We start from the raw sequence: 21,202 nt of genomic DNA on the forward strand, positions 1-21,202 counted from the left end.
TCCCAACACCATTTATTGAAGAGACTGTCTTGACTCCATTGTATGCTCTTGCCTCCTTTGTCAAATAGTAATTGAGCATAATGGTGTGGGTCGATTTTGGCATCTCTTTTCTGTTCCATTGGTCTATGTGCCTGTTTTTGTGCCAGAACCAGGCTGTTTTGATTACAATGGCTTTGTAGTGTAACTTGATATCTGATATTCTGATCCCTCCAAACTTGTTCTTCTTTCTCAAGATTGCTGAGGCTATTCAGGGTCTTTTTGTTTTCATATAAATATTTGGAATATTTGTTCTACATCTGAGAAATATGCCATTGGTATTTTAATAGGGATTGTGTTGAATCTACAGATTGCTTTGGGTAGTATGGACATTTTAATGATGTTAACTCTTCCAATCCATGAACACTGTATATGCTTCTACTTGTTTGTATCTTCCTCTATTTCTTTTTTTTTATGTCCTATAGTTTTCTGAATACAGGTCTTTTATCTCCTTGGTTAAGTTTATTTCTAGGTATCTTATTATTTTGTTGTTGTTGTTGCCATGGTAAATGGTATTTTTTTTTAGTTTCTCTTTCTAGGAGTTCATTATTGGTATATAAAAACGTCATCTATTCTGGATGTTAATTTTGTATCCTGCTACTTTGCCGAATTCATTTATTAAATCTAGCAGTTTTTGGTGTAGTCTAGGGTTTTCTATGTACACTATCATGTCATCTGCAAATAATGACAGTTTTACTTCCTCCTTTCCAGTTTGGATGCCTTTTATTTTTTTCTTCTTGCCTGACTGCTGTGGATAGGACTTCTAGTACTATGTTAAATGAGAGTGGTGAAAGCGGACACCCCTGTCTTGTTCTTGATCTTAAGGGAAATAGTTTTAGTTTTTGCCCACTGAGTATGATGAGGTCTGTAGGTCTGTCGTATATGGCCTTTATTATGAGAGGTATGATTCCTCTATTCCAACTGTGCTGAGAGTCTTTATCATAGATGGGTGCTGGATTTGGTTGAATGTTTTTTTCTGCATCTATTGATATGATCATGTGGCTTTTATCCTTTATTTTGTTTTGAAATATCACATTTATTGATTTGCGAATATTGTACTAGCCTTGCATCCCTGGAATAAATCCCACTTGGTCGTGGTGTATGATCTTTTTAATGTATTGCTGCTTTGGGATGAAATGTTCTGTAAGTAGCAATTAAATCCATCTAATCTATTGTGTTGTTTAAAGTCGCTGTTTCCTTGTCCATTTTTTGTCTGGAAGACCTATCCAATGATGTCAGTGGGGTGTTAAAGTTCCCTACTATGACTGTATTGCTGTCAATCTCTTCCTTAAAGTCCACACAGAGTTCTTTTATATATTTACATGCCCCTATATTGGGTTTACAAGGGTTATATTTTGTTGTTTCAATCCCTTTAGTATTATGTAGTGACCTTTGTTTCTTTTATGGCCTTTGTTTTGAAGTCTATTTTGTCATAAATGAGAATTGGTACCCCAACTTTTTTTTCCATTTCCATTTGCATGAAATATTTTTTTCCATCCCTTCACTTTCAGTTCTGGGTGAGTCTTTTGTTCTGAGGTGGGTCTTTTGTAGACAGCATATATGTGGGTCCTGTTTTCTTATTCATTCAGTTGCCCTATGTCTGTCTTTTTCTTTTTTTAAAAATATATCTTTATTGATTTCAGAGAGAGGAAAGGAGAGGGACAGAGAGAGAGAGAGATAGAAACATCAACGATGAGAGAGTCATTGATCAAGCCCGCAACCCGGGCATGTGCCCTGACCGGGAATCGAACCCCGATTGCCTGGATACTAGGTTGACGCTCAACCGCTGAGCCATGCCCGGCTGGGCTGCCCTATGTCTTTCAATTGGAGCATTTAATTCATTTACATTTAAGGTTATTTTTGATAGGTCTTTGTTTATTGCCATTTTTTCCTTTATACCTGTGTTCCTCTCTCTCTTGATTTGTTCTTCTTCTTAAATCAGCCTCTTTACCATTTCTTGCAATGCTGGTGGTGGTACTCTGCTCCTTTAGCCTTTGTTTGTCTGGGAAGCTCTTTATTTTGCCTTCAGTTTTAAATGGTAGCCTTGCTGGGTAGAGTATTCTTGGATTCAGGTCCTTGCTTTTCCTTACTTTGAATACTTCATGTCACTCCCTTCTGGCCCAAAGTGTTTCTGTTGAGAAACTGGCTGTCAGTCTAATGGGAGCTCCCTTGCAAGTAACTTTCTGTCTCTCTCTTGCTGCCTTTAAGATTTTTTTCTTTGTCTTTAATGTTTGTCATTTTAATTACGATGTGTCTTGGTGTGGATCTCTTTGTGTTCATCTTGATTGGCACTCTCTGTGCTTCCTGAACTTGTGTGACTTTTTCCTTCACCAGGTTAGGGAAGTTTTCTGTCATTATTTCTTTAAACAGGTTCTCTATTCCTTGCTCACTTTCTTCTCTTTCTGGGAGCTCTGATGTGGATGTTGTTATGTTTCATGTCCCAAAGTTCCCTTAAACTATCCTCCTGCTTTTTAATTCTTTTTTCTTTTTGCTGCTCTAATTAGGTGTTCTTTTCTACCTTGTCTTCAAAGTCACTGATTCGATCTTCTGTTTCGGTCAATATACTTTTAATTCCTTCCAATGTAGTCTATATGTCAGATATGGTATTCTTCATTTCTGACTGGTTCTTATTCATGGTTTATATTTCCTTTTTCATGCTGATGTCGTTACCACTAAGTTTCTTGTAATTCTCACTAAGTTCCTTTGAGCATCCTTATAACCATTACTTTTAACTCTATATCTGATAAATTGCTTGTGTCCATTTTATTTAGCTCTTTATCTGAAGAATCCTCCTTTTCTTTCATTTGGGGGTTGTTTCTTTGCCTCCCATCTTAGTTGTCTCTTTGTGTTTGTTTTTATATATTAGATAGAACTGCTATACCTCTCAGTCTTTGTGGGGTGGCCTTATGTATTAAGTGTCCCATGGGACCCAGTGATGCAGTCTCCTTGATCCCCTGAGCTGGATGCTCTAGGAATGTCCCTGTGTGGATTATGTGGGACCTCCTGTTGTAACTGGGTCTTGATTGATATTGGCCCATTTGTGTGTGGGATCAACCCTCAGGCTGGCTGACTGTCAGGCTCAACTCTGACCACACTGTGCAAGTTGTACAGGTTCTGACTTACTCTAATCCTGGCCTCTCATCTTTTGCTGATCATTCCATTGATTAAATCCAATTCCTCATCTGTAGTTCCAGTTGCAGGGGCCTGGTTTCCCACTGGGCTTCTGTCATGGCTCCAAGGATACCTCCTGGCTGGAAGGAGGCTGTCACCTCCTATTTTTAAAATTTTAATATTTATTTATTTATTTATTTATTTATTTATTTATTTATTTTATATCTTTATTGATTTCAGAGAGAGGAAAGGATAGGGAGAGAGAAAGATAGAAACATCAACGACAAGGGAGTTATTGATCGGCTGCAGCCCGCAATCTGGGCATGTGCCCTGACCGGGAATCGAACCCTGATCGCCTGGATCGTAGGTCAACGCTCAACCTCTGAGCCACACCCGGCTGGGCACCTTCTATTTTTTTTAATCGATTCTGGAGGTTAGAAGCCCCAGATAAAGGTGTAGGCAATTTTGGTTCTGTGAGGGCTGTGAGGGAAGAATCTGTTCCATGCATCTCTCCTTGGCTTGTAGATGGCTGTCTTCTCCTGGTATCTTCACATCATCTTTACTCTGTGCATGAATGTGTGTCCAAATTTTTTGCCTCCAGCAACATTGGTGTCATCTGTGCTTCTCAAACTTAACTGTGCAGAGGCATCATCTCCTTAACACTTAATCAGATTCTTCTCAAATAAATTGCTGAAAATATCTCAATAAATAACTCCTCTAGAGAAAGTAATATCATGCAGTGTCAAATCCTCAGCTCCCAAGTCCTGATTTAAGATAATCTTTAGTTTGTTAGTTTAATTAAACTAAACATATCTTTAGAGTTATTAACTTTGAATGCAGATAAACAACTTAATTCTACCTGAGTTTGTTAGTTAAATAAGTTCATGTTATTGTAGCTGTCACTGGAACCGGTCTGAGCCAAGGCAAGTCTGCCCCAGCATGGTCTGGGATGAGCATGTTTTTGACTTGTGAGGGAAAAAAATTCAAGGCACACATCCAGGTGAAAGTGAGAGTAAGTTTACTAAAGCTTAGTTAGGATAAAGAAAGTGAGAGTACGTGCCTGAGGAAAGGGGCATGGGTGTGCTCAAAGGAGAGCCATTGCTGGTACCCTTCGTCTTGAGGTTTTTTTACATTTTTAAAATTTTATTTTAGAGAGAAGGGAGATAGAGAAATATCTATGTGTGAGAGAAAAATTGATCGGTTGCCCCTGTAGGAGCCCTGACTGGAGATTGAACCCACAACCTGAGTATGTGCCCTGACTGGGAATTGAACCCATCACATTTTGGTGTATGGATGATGTTACTACTGACTGAGCCACTGGCTAGGGCTGTCTTTAAGGTTTTTATCTATTTTCTATAGGTGAGAATTTTAGGGGAGGTGTCCCAGGGGAGGATCTCAACAGAATATTCATTAGATATCCAGGTGTGTCATTTAATATGCTGATGTATCAAAATATGTGTATAGTGGGGTCAGGGGTCATTCTCTGGTTAGTTTCATCTTTACCTTGCATTAGTTTGGCTCCATTTTTTTTATTTTTAATTTTTAATCTCTCTCCCTGAGTGAGGTGATTTAAACCACCTGGTCTTAGGTATCTTTGGTTAGGGGGAATAGAAGTTTGTGATTCATCAGCTGGCTGTAAAATGCTCAGCTGTTTTGGAAGCTCGTTCAGCTGCTTGTCTCAGTTTTCTCATCCCACTTGCCAGGGAATTTTCCTAGTTTCTTACTAACCTGCCTTATTTCCCCCTCAGAGGCTTCCACCTGCGAAATCTTTAGGGGTGATGAGGAAGTGAGAGTCCACCTTCAGTAGCTGCTTCCTACAGACAAGTGCTGTGATCCCTGCCTGCACAGGGCATGGAAATCTCTCCCTGCCTGATCTAGGGGAGACAAGGGCATGGGATCTGAGACTGGAACAGAGAGGCTGTGGGATGATTCTTCTAAATTAGGGATGGGCTGAAATCCCATCATCACGCATCATCATCTTAATATGAAATTGCTGTATCCTAGTGGTGACAAATTTGACAAGAAGGGTAAAAAGACATGGTCCAAAGATGAGAACTATAACTATTAAAAGGTCCAATTGGCAAAAACCAGATAATGGAAGGGAGAAGACTTTCCAGCACCCCAGATTGAGCTGGCAGAGGGTTTCCCTTTCTAAAGTTATGAAGCCAGGTAGCCTGGTCATACATTTTCTTGATGCCCCCTCCACCTGACCTGAAGTCAGTGTAAGTACAGCAGGTGTTGATGGAACACCCCCCTTCTTCTGCTTATAGGTGCTGAGGGCTAATCTTGTCCAGCACATTAGCAAGAGAATATAGAGAAATGTAAGTTTTTGAGGGTGTTCCCAGTACTTTTTGCTAGGACAGCCATACTGTGCATTAAATTTCTTAAGGTGGCTTCCTGATAGGCGAACCGCCCCCTATGCCAGCTGTAATGAGACCGACGACCCTCTTATTTCGAGGGTGGGTGGCATTATGAACAGTGACAGAATTCCCTCAGGGGCCAAGAAAACCTAAGGTGCACTGGTCTTGAAACTGTGTAGTATCAACACACGGAAAAGCTAGAGCAGATGATGCTGGTAGACCTTGGTATAAGGTCTGTCATCATAAGGTGAGCTATTTTGGGGTGCCTATAAAGAAAGAGGTATCCAGAAGGGGCACTTGCCCACCTGGGATATGTTGTTGAAAACCAGGCCTATAAGGCCAGACCCCATTTGGCGCCACCTCTACAACCAGGGGAGAGAGGTCCTCCTCCTAGGAAGGGTTCCTTGGCCCTGTGGGGGCTCTATGTGCTGTGGGGATCTGGTAAAGCAGCTTCCAGTTGATATCGGTTTTTCCTTGCCAATAACTGCAGGTGTTCTGGGGGTCGTTTTGAGAATTAGTATTCCAGATACCTGATAGGCCCGTGTGGCCTAGCGGACACCAGTGTATCTGATTAGGGGTGCAGGAAACATTGCCAATCTTTGGATATATTAGAGATGGGGTAGAATTATCTATTTCAGGATTATTGATACATCCATTGGATGTAACACAATGACAACAGGGTTCTTTAAGGGTCTGGCATCAGTACTGACCAGTTACTAGTCTGATTAACCACCGAGGTGAGATTGGTGCAAGGAAAGCCACCAGGAACTGGTGGCAGGTTCACTAAAAAGGGGCTGGCCTTTTAAGATCTTTTGGGGGACCCTGATAATAGAGTTAGATTCAAGCTGAGGACTGCAGGTTGAAGCTAAGGAGGGAGGGTTGTTGCAATTGGTTGTCTCTGGCAGATCCAGCAATTGGAAAGGTAATTTCCAGGAGCACTGATGTTGGAAAAGTTTATTAGTGTGTTGGTTTCCCATTCTCCTCTTAGGGATCCTGGGTACAGTAGGGCCAAGAAAACAAGAAATACATACATTGTTGCTTAAAATTTGAATAATTTGAATGCCAACAAGGACCTGGGACTTTGTCCTATAAGAATTAAACCCAGTAAGGACAGAACAATTCTTTTCCTGGGGGAGGATGCTGGGCATATGGACAGGCTAGTAGAAAGTGTCAGAAACATAAAAAAAAAATTAAACTGAAGCCACATTACTTATCTATGACAGGGGGTCTTTTTTGGTTTGTCTGTTTGTTTGTTAATCCTTACCTGAGAATATTTTTCCATTGATTTTTAGAGAGTAGAAGGGAAGGGGAGGGAGAGAGAGAGACATCAGTGTAAGAGAGACACAGCGACTGGTTGCCTCCCGCATGCAGGACCAAACCCTCAACCCAGGAACATGCCTTTGATGGGGAATCAAACGCTCAACCACGAGTGGATGCTCCAACCTCTGAGCCACACTGGCCAGGGCAAGTTCTTGTTTCTTAAAGAGGAGTTTGAGGTCCTCGACGGGCTCACAGAAGTAAAGTGTCAGGTTGCCGTTTCTGTGGGGACTCACAAGAAATGGGCTTAATTGGAGACAAGTGAACTCAGCTGGCTATTCCAGCTAGCTTTTCTCCAGCTGGGGTGCCGGGCAGGACCTCATGCGGGCTCTCCCATCTGGGCTTCGAGACAGCTGTCGTTCCAGGTTTTTAAACAGGCCAGTCCCTGGTTTGGCTCGTGCTGGCAGTCCCTACGGGGGCAGCAGGATTGTGCTTCCATATCCTGTAATGTTCTTTGCACCTGTCCTAGGTCAATGGCGTTAGGTAACAGCTGGAGGGGTTCGTCACCTACTAACAGGTCAGGTCTGAGAAAGGACCACCATAGGCGAGCTCAAAGGGCTCACCTGTAACCTTCCTTTAGGTGCAGCCCTTGTTCTCAGGAGGCTTATGGGTGACAGACACCCAGGACTCAGGCAGGCTTCTCGGCATAGCTTGGCTAGAGTCCTTTTTAGGGTTTGATTAGTTCTTTCTACCTTACCCAAGGATTGAGGTCTCCTGACGAGTGTAAGTGATAGTTGATTCCTAGAGCTTGAGCCAGCTGCTGTGTGATCTTGGCTACAGAGGAGGGTCCACTGTCACTCTGCAAGCTTCCTGGCAGTTCAAACCTAGGTAACATTTCTTTCAATCGGTACTTGGCCACCTTGGTAACTTTTTCTGTTCTGGTGGGAAAGGCCTCAATCCATCCAGTGAAAGTGTCTACAAATACTAGCAAATATTTAAATCCCTTTAGGGAGCATCTCAGTGAAATCAATTTGCCAGTCCTCCCCGGGGTATGTGCCCTGGTGTTAAGAGAGGAGCAGGAGGGAAGTGACCCTGGGGGTTATTTTCGGAGCAGAGTACACAGCCTTGGGTCACTGTTTTTATAGTTTCAGGAAGTCCCTGTGTTACAAACAATCGGGAAATGAGGGTTGCGAGTGCATCCCTCCCCAGTGGATGTGAGCGTGGAGCATTTTGAAGTCTTTCCACTTAAAGTTTTGAGGTAATAAGAGTTTATTAATCTTGCCATCCAGCCTGTAGGGTCTCTAGAGCACCCATTCTCTACGGCCCGAGAGCCCTCCTTTGTGGTGCAGGAGAGGCCACCGGGGCTGAGAGAGGCTGGGAACCAGCTGCCTCCAGGGGGGCTGGTGAAGGCCGCCTGCTGTCTCAGCGGCCGGTCTGCCAGTGCGCTGCCCTTGACCATATCCGTGGCCCCTTTCGTGGCCCCGGCAGCGTATTACTGCAGCTTCCCGGGGGAGCGTTACAGCTGCCAGGAGTTTCAACATTTCTTTACGGTGTTTCATGGGGGAGTTGTTAAGATGTTAAAAGTCTTCTTTCCTTCCGAACAGCAGCATGGGCATGTAACACTAGAAACCCATACTTTGCGTGGGTACAGATTCTAAGTCGGAGGTTTTTCCTAATGGTCAGGCCCTAGCGAGTGCTGGTTCAGCCGAGATCTCGGGGGCAGGAGTTTTGCCACTGTCGTTTCCTGAAGGCTGGCGATGGCGTACCCCAGCTTCGACCCCAGCTTGTGGAGCTGCTGCCATCTGCAAACCACCTGCTTCAGGGCTGGGTGAAGGCCCGTCTTTGCGTCAGGCCTGCTGGAATATACTTGTTCGCGAGTTCCTGTGCAGTGGTGTGTGACTCCGGTTTCTGGAGGGAGGCAGGAGGGAGGCAGGAGGGAGGCAGGAGGGAGGGTTTGGCAAACCTTTGGGGTTAACTCGGGAGAGTCTAGGAGGAGAGCCTGGTATTTACTTAGCCTTCCCGTGAGCCATTGATGTCCCTTTATTTCTAGCACAGCTTGCACTCGGCAGGGGTTGTGCTCTCAGTGGCTGTCCTCGGGTAAGCTCACTGGCCTCTCCTGCTAGGCGAGCGGTGGCTGCTGCAGCTCTTCAACAATGTGGCCAGCCGGTTGCTATGGGATCTAGTTGTTTTGAAAAGTGGGCTGCCGGCTTTGGAATTGGACCCAGTTCTTGGGTGAGGACTCCAAGTGCTGTTCCTTGTTTCTCTGCTATACACGGGGGAAAGGTCTTTCTAAATTTGGCAGCCCGAAGGTGGGCGCACTGCTTAGTTTGGCTTTTAATTCCTTGAAGGCCTGGTGGCATTCAGAGGCTCAGTCTACAGCTCCTTTGTTGTCCCCCTTCAGAGCCTCATATACAGGTTTGGCAATTAGCCCAAAACCTGGTGTCCACCTTCCCGCAGCAGAAGCCGGCTATTCTTAAAAAGCCTCAATGCTATCGCTCGCTTTGTGGGACTCCCAGGGCCAGTATGGCGTGTTTTCTTTCGGATGACAGAGTCCGGGCTCTTGGGGTAAGTAGGCACCTCAGATATTGGACCCATTGGGAGGTCATTTGGGCCTTTTGGGGAGAGCCTGTGCCCTCTATCTGCGAGGAAGTTTGATGCCAGGATGGAATTTTTAAGAGTCCTTGTGTTAGGTAGAAATCAGTAAGTCACCAACGTATAGCAGAAGGGTCCTTTACCAGAGCATTTCCAAGCAAATGGGGACTGTCGCTAAAGCCTAGAGGGAGCACAGTCCTCGTATATTGGCAAATTTTCCTAGTTTGGGGGTTAGTCCATTTAAATGTGAGCAGGTACTGGGAGTCTGGTAAAGGGGAAGCCGAAAAGGCCTCCTTTACATCTCAGACAGTAGAACAGTGGGCTTCTCCGGGATTCGAGTTAGGACAGTTCGGGCCTGGAACCCTAGGTGTGCAGGAATTACACTTGTTCACTGCCCTTAGGTCCCGCACAAGCCGGTCCTCTCCGTCTGGCTTTTGTGCTGGGACAACAGGGCATTGCCTGGGGACTGGCGGGGCCTGAGGAGCCTGTGCTTTAAATATCTTTCAGTGAGGGGTTCAGCCCCTTTTCTGGCCTCAGGTTTTAGAGGGTCTGTCTCTAGTTAGGGTAGGGTCCCCTCGTTTTAGGGATACCCTCACAGGGGTACGTTAGTTGTCCTGCCCGATATCTTAGGTTCCCACACCTCGGGGCTGACTTGGACAAGGGCAGATTCTGGATATTATTAGTCTCTGGTCCGGGGCGAGAAGTCAGACTGGCCCGCAGGCACAGCAACGAGGGTTCCTTATCTGCTATGGCTAGTGCTCCTCGGGTATTGGTAGCTCCTAGACCTGGGCACCAGAAATACAAGGAAGGCATGGCTCGGGTGAGGCTCCCGAGGCTGCAGCCGAGGGGCGAGTGACGTGGCAGTGTTAAGGACGCCCGTTCACCCAGTGATCAAACATGTCTGGGGAGGAAGATTCCCTGGTGAGTGAGATAAAGCAGAGCGAGTGGCCCCATATCTAATAAAAATGTAATGGGCTTACCTGCAGGTCAAGGGTCACCAGCGGCTCTTCTGATGCGATGGCCAGATGGTTGGTGGGGGCGGTGGGAGGCCTCAGGCATCATCAGTCCTTGGGGGTTTCAGTCATCATTGGCTGAGAGGCACTAGTTTCCCTTCAGAGCCTGGGACACTCGCTTTTCCAATGGCCTTCCCTCTTGCAGAGGGGCATGGTCCTGGGGGCAGCTGAGTCTGAGCGTGTTGTGAGCACTCCCTCTTCTAGTGTCCTTCCTGTCCCCAGGAATGGCATCACCCCTTTGGTGTCTGTTGAGGCCTGGGGGCCCGGTAACCCTGAGCTGTGTAGGACTTAAAGCTGAGGCTAACAAGTGAGCCTTTTTTTTCGATTTTTGTTTGTCGGGCAGTTCCTTGTTCTTCCTTCCCTCTCACTTGTTAAAGGCACTGAAGGCCGGCATTACTAGCTGCTCAATGGGGTTGGGTCCCAAGGCTGGTTTTTGTAATTTTCTTCTAATCAACCCAAGAAGTGCAGACTCAGGGGCAATGTCTGTGTACTTTCTAAAGCTTCTGTTAATCGCCCCGAAAAACTATGGGGCTTTCATCCTTTCCCTGGGTAACCTCTTTTACTTTATCATAATTAACAGGTTTAACAGTGCATTTTTTCATGAGACAGGTTATCATGAAAAGGTCCCTTCCCTCTTGTCCTTCATCTGTCCCAGTTTGATAGACCCAATTAGGGTCCTGATCTGGGGTTGCCTCTCCCCCCGGCCCCCCGCTGCTACATGCGATGCTGAGAGTGACCACCGGCCAGTTCAGCAGCAGAGGCCCTCTTAGCTCCTACTATGTGCTGCGTTTCACCTGCAGTGTAGCAGTGGGAGAGGACAAGTTATAAATCACTCCAAGTCAGCTCATGAGTCAGAGTTAAGTGGTTAAACCCCTCTGTGAATTTGCCAGGGTCCTTGGAGAACCAACCAAATTTCTCTTTGCAGGGGACGGGGTCAGACACCGAGAAGAGAGAATCACTGGACGATCCCCCCCCAGGCTCTTTGCTCCTTCCCGCAGAGCTAACACGTTAGGGGTCGGCGATGCTGAGTCCCGCTCCCAGGAGTGGCTGGGCTACGAACAGGGCCAGGTGCCAGCAGTTCAGCAGCAGATGGGGCGGGGGGAGGGTTCATAAGGTGGCGGGGTTACTTTGGGGGACAGGACGGTTGGAAGGCAGGCTGTTCCACCCCCGGGTTGGGTATTGTTTGATCTCCTAGGGGCAGAGGCCAGCATCTCGGGGGGACTGAGAGAAAGGTGTCTTGTAACTCATCTAACCCAGAAACTGTGCAGCACACATTCTACAAGACCCTCTTAAGTCCTTACCTTGGTAAAGGGCCATAAACGTCTGGACATAAGGCGTTTCACTCCATTTGCCTTCATTTTTGCAAAACAAGTTAATCGGAGAACAGTGTTATGACTCAAGAGGCCACTTATAGGCCTCGCCATCCCGGAGTCTATACTGGGCCAGGCCGTGTAACAACAGAAAGTGAGGCACTGTTTCTTTTTATCGTTGCCCTTAAAGGTAGCCCAGTTGTTAAGGAGACACCCCAGAGGGAATCTTGGGGAACACTTTCGGTGCCACCCATTTTGTCTCTTTTTACCCGGTTGGTACAGCTGATGGCAGGTTATGGGACCTCGGGTACCAGGGTGTAGGGCCAGGGACGAAGTGTCAGTCCAGTTAAGGGACCAGTCCCAGTGAAAGTCAGCCTGGTTGGCAAGAAAGGGAAATGTGGAAAGGGCGCAGGAAGTGATGGGGGGGGGGCAGACGGGGCTAGGAAGGGGCTCCAGGGAATGTCCTGGAGGAGCATGAGTTTCCCCTCTGGCCAGGTAAAGCTGAGGCGCATAAGATGTGGGCCTGAGCCAGAAAAAGAAACCCAGTGACGGGAGACAAACCGTGACACAAGGATGACATTTCAAAGGGGCTGAACTGAACGCCACGACATGGTATGAGTCAGGGCAGGAGCATTTTCTGGGAGCCCAATTAGGGCGCCTTGAAAGTCTCTGAAGCAAGTCGAGGAAGTCAGGTCCCCAATAAACAGAACAGAAGTCTGAGAAGAAGGTACGTCTATAGAAAGCTGGGTGTCGGGGCAACCGGCCCTAACTCCCTGTGGGCCCCGTCGCGTGGGCTGGTTACCCCGGGCCCAGGGGTCAGTCAGTCGGGGCATTGACGAGGCTCCGGAACGGCAGGGCTCACCCCACACCCGCCACGGAAAGCCACAGGGCGAACTAGAGCGCGCAGAGGGGCAGATGGCCCTGCCACCGTCCCCCAGGGGGGCGAGTCCCTGCCCCGCACAGTCTGGGACGAGCAGGCTCTTGACCCGCGCAGGAAAAAAATTCAAGGCCTGTGTCCAGGTACAAGCGAGAGTGAGTTTATCAAAGCTTAGGATACAAAAAGCAAAATTACCCGCCTGAAGAAAGGAGAGCCAGGCTGCTCCCTTGTCCTGAGGGTTTTACGTGTTGTCTATAGGTGAGGATTTTAGGGGAGCTCCCCGGGAGGATCTCAACAGAACATTCCTAGAGGCCCTGTGTCCCCTTTAGGATGTGCTGTCAGCATCAGCACGAGGCGGGGCCGGGGTCATTCTCCGCTGGTTTCATCTTCATCCTGGGTACTCCGGCTCCGACTGGCTTTCTGTGTCACTGTCTGCCTTCCTGGCGGCGGTGACTTCAATCCCCGCTCTCCGGTGTCGTTGTTTGGGGAGAAGGGAGGCGTGTGGTTCACCGGCTGGTGGCCATCGCCCAGCCAGCCTGGCCACTTGCTCAGCCACTTGTCTCAGTTTCTTTATGCCACTTGCCGGGGACTTTTCCTGATTTCTTGCTAACCTGCCCCAGTAGCCGTGTGGAAACTCCATTTCTTTAACAGGACCCGATCTTCCACTCCCTTCTTTATTAAGCCTTTAGGGCGTCAGGTTCGGTCAGTATCAAACTGTCTTGAAAGCAAAGCCTCAGCCTCAGGCCTGCTGACCACAGAAACAGTTTGCACTCCGGTTGTACGGCAGTGATTTCCCGGAAGCCCCTGGGAGCCAGGCCTAGGAGCACTCGCTTACCTGGGGCTCCGCGCTCGGCCCAATTTCCTCAGTTAATAAGCCTCCACTTTCTTTGCTGCAGACTCCTGTTTGTGTTTGACTGCGCTTTGATGCGCACAGGTGTCTGGACCCCTTTAGTCCCTTAACATTATCTCTGTTACAAAATTTGTCAGTAAAAAAAAATAAATAACTTGGTATTGAGACAGGCTGAGCCTCTCTGAATAAGATTAGAGTTTCTGTCCATTGCCCCTGAACCCCTGAGACCAGTCAGCAGCCAGACAGAATGGCACTAGTGACAGAAAGGTACTTCTTTATCAGGCAAAGGGACATGCTAATGAGACATGCCACATGAAGAAACACATGAAGTAGTTGGACTGCGCAGGCGCCAGAGTCCCCACTGCCACACACTTAGACGTCACCCTAGACGTCATCTTTCCTGCCTCACTTCTTTAAAACTGCTCCCCAGCCTTGTTGGAGGAGCAGCCCGTCTTTCCTTCCACTTAGGACTAACTCTTGTGCACAGGAGCTAGTAAACCTCTCACCTGAGAACTTTCTTTGAATGTGTGGAGAACGCTCTTGATTTCCAATCAGGAGTTCCCAAGAACCCCAGATGCCAGTACAGTGTGATGAAATTTTCATAAGTACTCTAAACATAGTTGTTAAGAGCAAGTTAAATAGATGTAAGTAGAATAAAAAAAATTTGGATGAACTCTTCAAATAGTTTCCCTAAATCTTTTCAGTAACCTGAAACTTTTAAGAGTTTTATTAAATAAAATAATGGAAATACGTTGATATCTAGATTCTTTTCTCTTTTTTTGTTGCAGATAGACTCTTATATTGTATATTAAACCTATATTTTATATACAGGTTTCTACCCACCCTTTCCTATTAGTATTATATTATAAAAATATCATTTATCTTAAACTACATTATTCTAAGTTTTAAAAGTTAGTTGTGATTATTATTATTAACAAATAGTTATGAAATACTACAATTGTTTTAAATATTTTCTTACTGCTTTATGTTTAGATCAATTACAATTTTTTTCTTATAAATATTGCCATAATGAACATTGTTCCACATTTTTCCTCTAATCAAAATCAATTGAAGATTTATGCATTGCATTTAGTTGCTATGTTTCTTCAGTTCCTTTTAGGGTAGAAGATTTTCCTTCCTGATTTTTTTTTTGTAATGACTTTTTGAAGATACTAGGCCAGTTGTCTTGTAGAATGTCACATGTTCCAAATATACCTATTTGTGCATGGTGGTATTTACTTGTTCCTCTGCTTCTTCAAAACTACAACGCTTGAGGTCATTAGGTGGGACTTTGGTTCCTTGAGTTCTCATGACGGCTGTTGTCCCAGTATTTCTTATATTGAACATAGCACCAACCTTTCTTAGAAAATGGGTCAACCACTTTCATCTGGGTCCCTTTACGCTGACTTTGTAAGGTGCTGTTTTCGCTGGTAGTCATGGTGCTGCTCAGAGACCCAACGGGTGTGTTTGCAGTCTCTGTGCGGTCTCCACTTTTCCTCCTTGGTCATGGGGGTGCTCTCCAGCTCTTCTTCAGTGGCAGTTGATTATTCAGGGTGGTTTTTCTGTATTTTAGTTATAATTCCAGTTTGGTCCGAGGAGAGTGTCAGCGTAGCTTCCACTCAGTCTGCCCCCATCTTTAATCTCCTAGATTATTTTCAAATAAGATACATAGTGAAACACTAATTGCTAAACATAAGTTGATTTACTTTGAGCTTCCTGCTTCAGAGAAACTGGAGATAAATTTGGGTCTCTTAGTAAACACATCTTATGCCATTTGAAAATGTTTCTATTAGAAGGCATGTTTCTAGAAATTCTAAAAGCATGTCTGCCAATCCACAAAATGCTAATGTAAATGACAGTTCACAATGCTTACTTCTTAATTTATACTAGAAATTAAGGTTTCTAAGGGTTAAATCTAATTAATATATGTAATTAAAGTATAAACAAAAAAGGGGCTCCGTTGAAATAAACAAAATAGAAACAGACCCATAGATTCAGAGAACAGACTGATGATTGCCAAAGGGAAGGGGTGTTGAGGGACTGGGTGAAAAAGGTGAGGGATTAAAGAAGTACAAATTGGTAGTTACAAAATAGTCATGGGGGTGTAAACTACAGCATAGAAAACATAGTCAATATTATTATAGTAATTATGTACAGTGCCAGGTGGTACTAGAAATATTATGGGAACATTTTGTATATGATTGCTTAACCACTATGCTGTACACCTGAAACTAATACAGAATAATATTGAATGTAAACTGTAATTGAAAAATAAGATTAAAAGGGGGGAGCTCTGTAATAAATCTGATAAGCCCAGTGACCAAAAGTAACCTCACAGGATGATCTTGAATTCTGGTATGTAGCAGAACAGCTGCAATGAAAGCTGCAGGAGCTGTCAAGAAGAAAGACCAGCCCCCAATGGACTTACGGCTTGGAACTGGCAGAGACCAGTTTGATCCAGCACGGCAACTAATTTTATTATATGCTCACTGTAATACATTAGCATATTAAACGACACACCGAGAGCCACCATGATTAAAAATGGAAAGCCCATATAAAGACACAAAATGGCTGATGGGGCTCTTTTGAGAATTCTCCACCACTTTCTGGAAAAATCCTGAATATTTCTCCCCTTATTGAATGCCCTACCCCTCAATTAAATGAGCTCCAATAAAAGAAGGAAATCCCAATAAGAAGGGTCTGCTCTGTCTATGGAGTAGCCCACTCTCTGCCTCACTACTTCACTAATAAACTCTTTTACTTTAACCTCTAGGCTGGCTCGTATTTGAATTCTTTCTTGTGTGATACCAAGAACCCACTGCGGGTTGCAGACCCTCGGGTCCCAGACCTCTGGAATGCCTGCATTAATTTGATCATAAATTCCCGGGCAGGTCGTGGTGAGTAGTCAGGCCTATAAAAGGTTTATCTTTGCCTTAAGCAAGTCCTGTCCATTGTTCTTGTGCTTCTAGGTTAACGATCCTTTGAAATGCCTGAAACAAAACTCTTTTCCAGACCCTTCCTCCGTGTAGATACCCCCAAGGGAGCATGTAATCTTGTTAACTATCTTGTAATCCAATCAGAGATCTACACACACACACACACACACACACACACACACACACACGCACACACACACATACACCCTTGCTTTTTCCATCTTCATGTAATCTTACTCACATTCCCTCCTTAATTCCAAATATATAAAAGGAACTGGAGCACTGAGATCTTGCTTCCTGGCATGTCATCAGTTTGACTCAATAAACTCTTATAAGAATTCTGTACAGGTTTGGACATTTCTTACATTGATAAAAACTACTAAAAGTAATATGGGAACTAACTCTGTATGTAAGGAAAGTAGAACATATTTTTTTGGCTGAGAAAAGGTATATGAGGTATGGAGATGCAATTTTGTTAAGGGAACTGAGAGTAACTTTGTCTAAACTAGAACATCTGGTTACGAAGGACAAACTAAACATATAAAAAAAGTTGAAAAGAGAAAGAGAATTTTACCTGTGTAGTCAAGTTGACTAAAAATTCAATTGTTGATATAAAGGTTGTTAAATAAGCTTTGATATCAGTAGTATAATTATGCTTAAGTAAAACTAAAGCTTCATTTTCTTTCATCTGCTAAAAGGACAAAGTTCTCTTGGATTATAGTTCTGCTCCTGATACTGTACGAAGTTTTCTGCCTGGAAAGCAAAGATTTTGTGTCTTATCAGCTGTGCTTCACGCTGTCTTCATCAGGCCTTTGTTTAATACTGAATAGCCTTAATAAGGAGCTAAGTTTTGCTCAGAACTATGTAACCTTCTGTATTTGCCTTTGAAGTATTGTTTCATAATGATCTGTGGGTCTATTTAGTTAAGCGTTCATACCTTTGATATTTTTGACAAACTTCCCAAAATCAAATTCTTAAAAAAAGGTCTTTTTGACCCCAAACTAACTTTGAAATTTTCCAGAGGTCCCCTAGAAAATCTCACAGGATTTGTTTCTCTCCTTATAAAAAGGGAACTGTTGAACTAATTAGGTTTATTTGATATGTTAGATTTCTCTTTATTGCACTTTGCAGATGTTGCATTTTTCACAAATAGAAACTGTCGGGCAACCCTGTGTCAGGCAAGTCTATTGGCACCATTTTTCCAACAGCATTTGCTTACTTCATGTCTGTCACATTTTGGTAATTCTTGCAATATTTCAAGCTTTTTCATTTTTATTATATTTTTTATGGTGACCTGTGATCAGTGATCTTTGATGTTACTATTGTAATTGTTTGGGGGCATTACAAACCACATCCATATAACATGGAGAACTTAATCGATAAATGTTGTGTGTACTCTGGTCCATCTCTCTTCCTCTCCTTAGGCCTCCCTATTCCCTGAGACATAACAAAATTGAAATTAATCCAATTAATAACCCTACAATGGCTTCTAACTGTTCAAGTGAAAGGAAAAGTCATGTCTCTAACTTTAAATCAAAAGCTAGAAATGATTAAGCTGAGTGAAGAAGGCATGTTGAAAGCTGAGATAGGCTGAAAGATAGGCCTCTTGAATTAAGAAAAGTTATTGAAGGAAATTAAAAGTGCTATTCCAGGGAACACATGAATGACAAGAAAGCAAAATAGCCTTCATGCTGATATGGAGAAAGTTTTAGTGGTCTGGATAGAAGATCAAACCAGCCACAACATTTCCTTAAGCCAAAGCCTAATTCAGAGCAAGGCCATAATGCTTTTCAATTCTATGAAGGCTGAAAGGTGATGAAGCTACAGAAGAAAAGTCTGAAGCTCACAGAGTTTGGTTCATGAGGTTTAAGGGAAGAAGCTGTCTCTACAATATAAAAGTACAAGGTGAAGCAGCAAGTGCTGATGTAGAAGCTGCAGCTCATTATCCAGAAGATAATTAATGAAGGTGACTACACTAAACAACAGATTTTCAATGTAGATGAAACAGCCTCATATTGGAAGACAATGCCATCCAGGACTTTTATAGCCAGAGAGAACTCAATGCCTGGCTTCGAAGATTCAAAGGACAAGCTGACTCACTTGTTAGTGGTTAATGCAGCTGGTGACTTTAAGTTGAAGCCAATGCTCATTTACCATCTGAAAATCCTAGGACCCTTAAGAATTATGCTAAATCTCCTCTGCCTTTGCTCTATGAAGTGAACAACAAGGCCTGGATGACAGCACATCTGTTTACAACATGACTTACTGAATATTTTAAGGTCACCATTGAAACATACTGCTCAGAAAAAAAGATTCTTTTCAAAATATTACTGCTCATTGACAAAGCACCTGGTCACCCAAGAGCTCTGATGGAAGATGCATGTGGTTAATGTTTTCATGCCTGTTAACACACATCCATGGATCAAGGACTAATTTTGACTTTAGGGTCTTATTATTTAAGAAATACATTTTGTAAGGCTATAGCTGCCACAGACAGTGATTCCTCTGATGGATCTGGGAAAAGTAAATTGAAAACCTCTGGAAAACATTCACCATTCTAGATGCCATTAAGAACATCCTTATTCATGGGAAGAGACCAAAATATCAACCTTAACAGGAGTTTGGAAGTTGATTCCAACCCTCCTGGATGACTTTGAGGGGTCCAAGACTTCAGTGGAGGAAGTAACTGCAGATGAGGTGGGAACAGCAAGAGGACTAGAGTCAGAAGTGGAGCCTGCAAATGTGACTGACTGGCTGCCATCTCACGATAGAACATTAATGGATGAGGGGCTACTTATGGAGGAGCAAAGAAAGGGGCTTCTTGAGATGAAACGTAGTCTAGTGAAGATGCTGTGAAGAAATGAGAACAAAAGATTTAGAATATTACATAAACTTGGTTAAGAAAACAGCATCAGGGTTTGAGAGCATTCACTCCAATTTTGAAGTAAGTTCTACTTCAAGAGGGGTAACATGCTATCACACAGCATCACGTACTACAGAGAAATTGGTCATAAAGAAGAGTCAATCAATGTGGCAAACTTAATTGTCTTAAGAAATTGCCACAGCCACCCTAACCTTCAGCAACTACCATCCTGAGGCAAGAACTTCCGCCAGCAAAAAGATTACAACGAGCTGAAGGCTCAGATGATGGTTAGCATTTTTTTTAGCAATAAAGTATTTTAAAATTAAGGTATGTACATTGTTTTTTAGATGTAATGCTATTGCACACTTAATAGACTACAGCATAGTGCAAACATAACTTTTATATGCACTGAGAAACCAAAACATTCATGTGACTTTATTGCAATACTTGTTTTATTGCTGTGGTCTGGAACTGAACCTGAACTATCTTCAAAGTCTGCCTGTACATGAAAAGTACTGTCAAGTAAGAAGTGACATTGAGCCTTCTTTATGTTGTGTCTATATAGGTATATGTTATAATTAGTGTTCGTGAAATTCCTGAAAGTCTCTGATATGTCCTGGCATAAGATATTGTCTGTCATCAAGACTGAGGCTCACACCAAAAGGACTAAACCTAAAAAGGCAGCAGCAACAGGATCTATAAAAGATACATGCAGATGCCAGACTTTGCCATCCTGAAGTCCTTGTAATGGTCTACCCCTGGGTCAGAGAAATTAAGAGGGTAAACAATGGCTGTATATTAAGCAAACAGGTGGGGCCTGGGACCTGGCAAACCCCATTTTTTGGTTTTTGCATTTCTTCACCCACCACAATGCATTTAAGGTGACTCAAATTACGAACAGACATTGGTGGGGAGACTTCTACAAAAGTGTTAAAGCAATCTACCAACAATGTCTGGCCTGCCAGATCCATAATCCTGGAAAAACTAATTTTGTCCTTGGAGGCCTCAGACATCCTCCCTCTGGACCTTTTGAACATCTGCAGCTTGATTTCATTCAACTGCCACTTAGCATGTGTTATCAACATGTTCTTGTTATGTTTTCTGGATGGGTTGAAGCTTCCCCTGTTACAGGGCTGATGCCCTCAGGGTGGCAAAGAAACTGCTGGAAAATGTGTTTCCCACTTGGGGTCTGCCTCCCACAGTCTCCAGTGACTGAGACATTCACTTCACTGAACACATGGTATGAGCCTTAATGAAGGCTTTGCAAACGTCTTGGAATTATCACTGTGCCTGTCACCCTCAGTCATCAGGCAAGGTCAAGAGAACTAATGAAATCCTCAAACCTAAAATTTATAAGCTTGCCGAACTACTGGGCTCTCCTGTGTTGCCTTTGGTCTTGCTGACTGTTCATGAAATCCTCTTTGGGAAACACAAACTCACTCCACTTAAGATAGTCACTGGATGACAAATGTTACTGGTGTACAACCTTCTGCTGATCCTTGTGTCATGCTACTATGACCAGCTACTGTAAGTCTTTAATGACTTATACTCAAGTCTATCATCAACGGGTCAAAGAGGCCTTCGCAGATCCCAAGTCAGGATCCTATTGTTCCCAGTTTAGAGCCTGGTGACTGGGTTTTCTGGAAATGTCACCAGAGGAAGACAGCCCCATTGGAAGGGACACTACCAAGTATTCCTGACCAGTGACAGTGCTGCAAAATGAGAAGGTATTGAGCCTTGAATACACATCTCACAGCTAAAGAAGGCTCCACCTGACATGTGATTCTGTGCAGATGCTGGAGAACATTGAGTCAAATTGACAAGGAAGAGAAGTATCTGACATCAAGGTAGACTGCTGCCCAAGGTGACAGATCAAGCTGCTTTTTTTCTTTCCCTTACCCTGACATTGACTGGGAAAGATAATGCCCTCTCTTTACCTCTACACTCCCATGGTTATACAGATCAGATTTGTCCCCACTCTCTAAGAAATCTCAGCA

Source organism: Miniopterus schreibersii (assembly GCF_964146895.1).
Source record: "Miniopterus schreibersii genome assembly, chromosome: 6".
Classification (NCBI taxonomy): domain Eukaryota; kingdom Metazoa; phylum Chordata; class Mammalia; order Chiroptera; family Miniopteridae; genus Miniopterus; species Miniopterus schreibersii.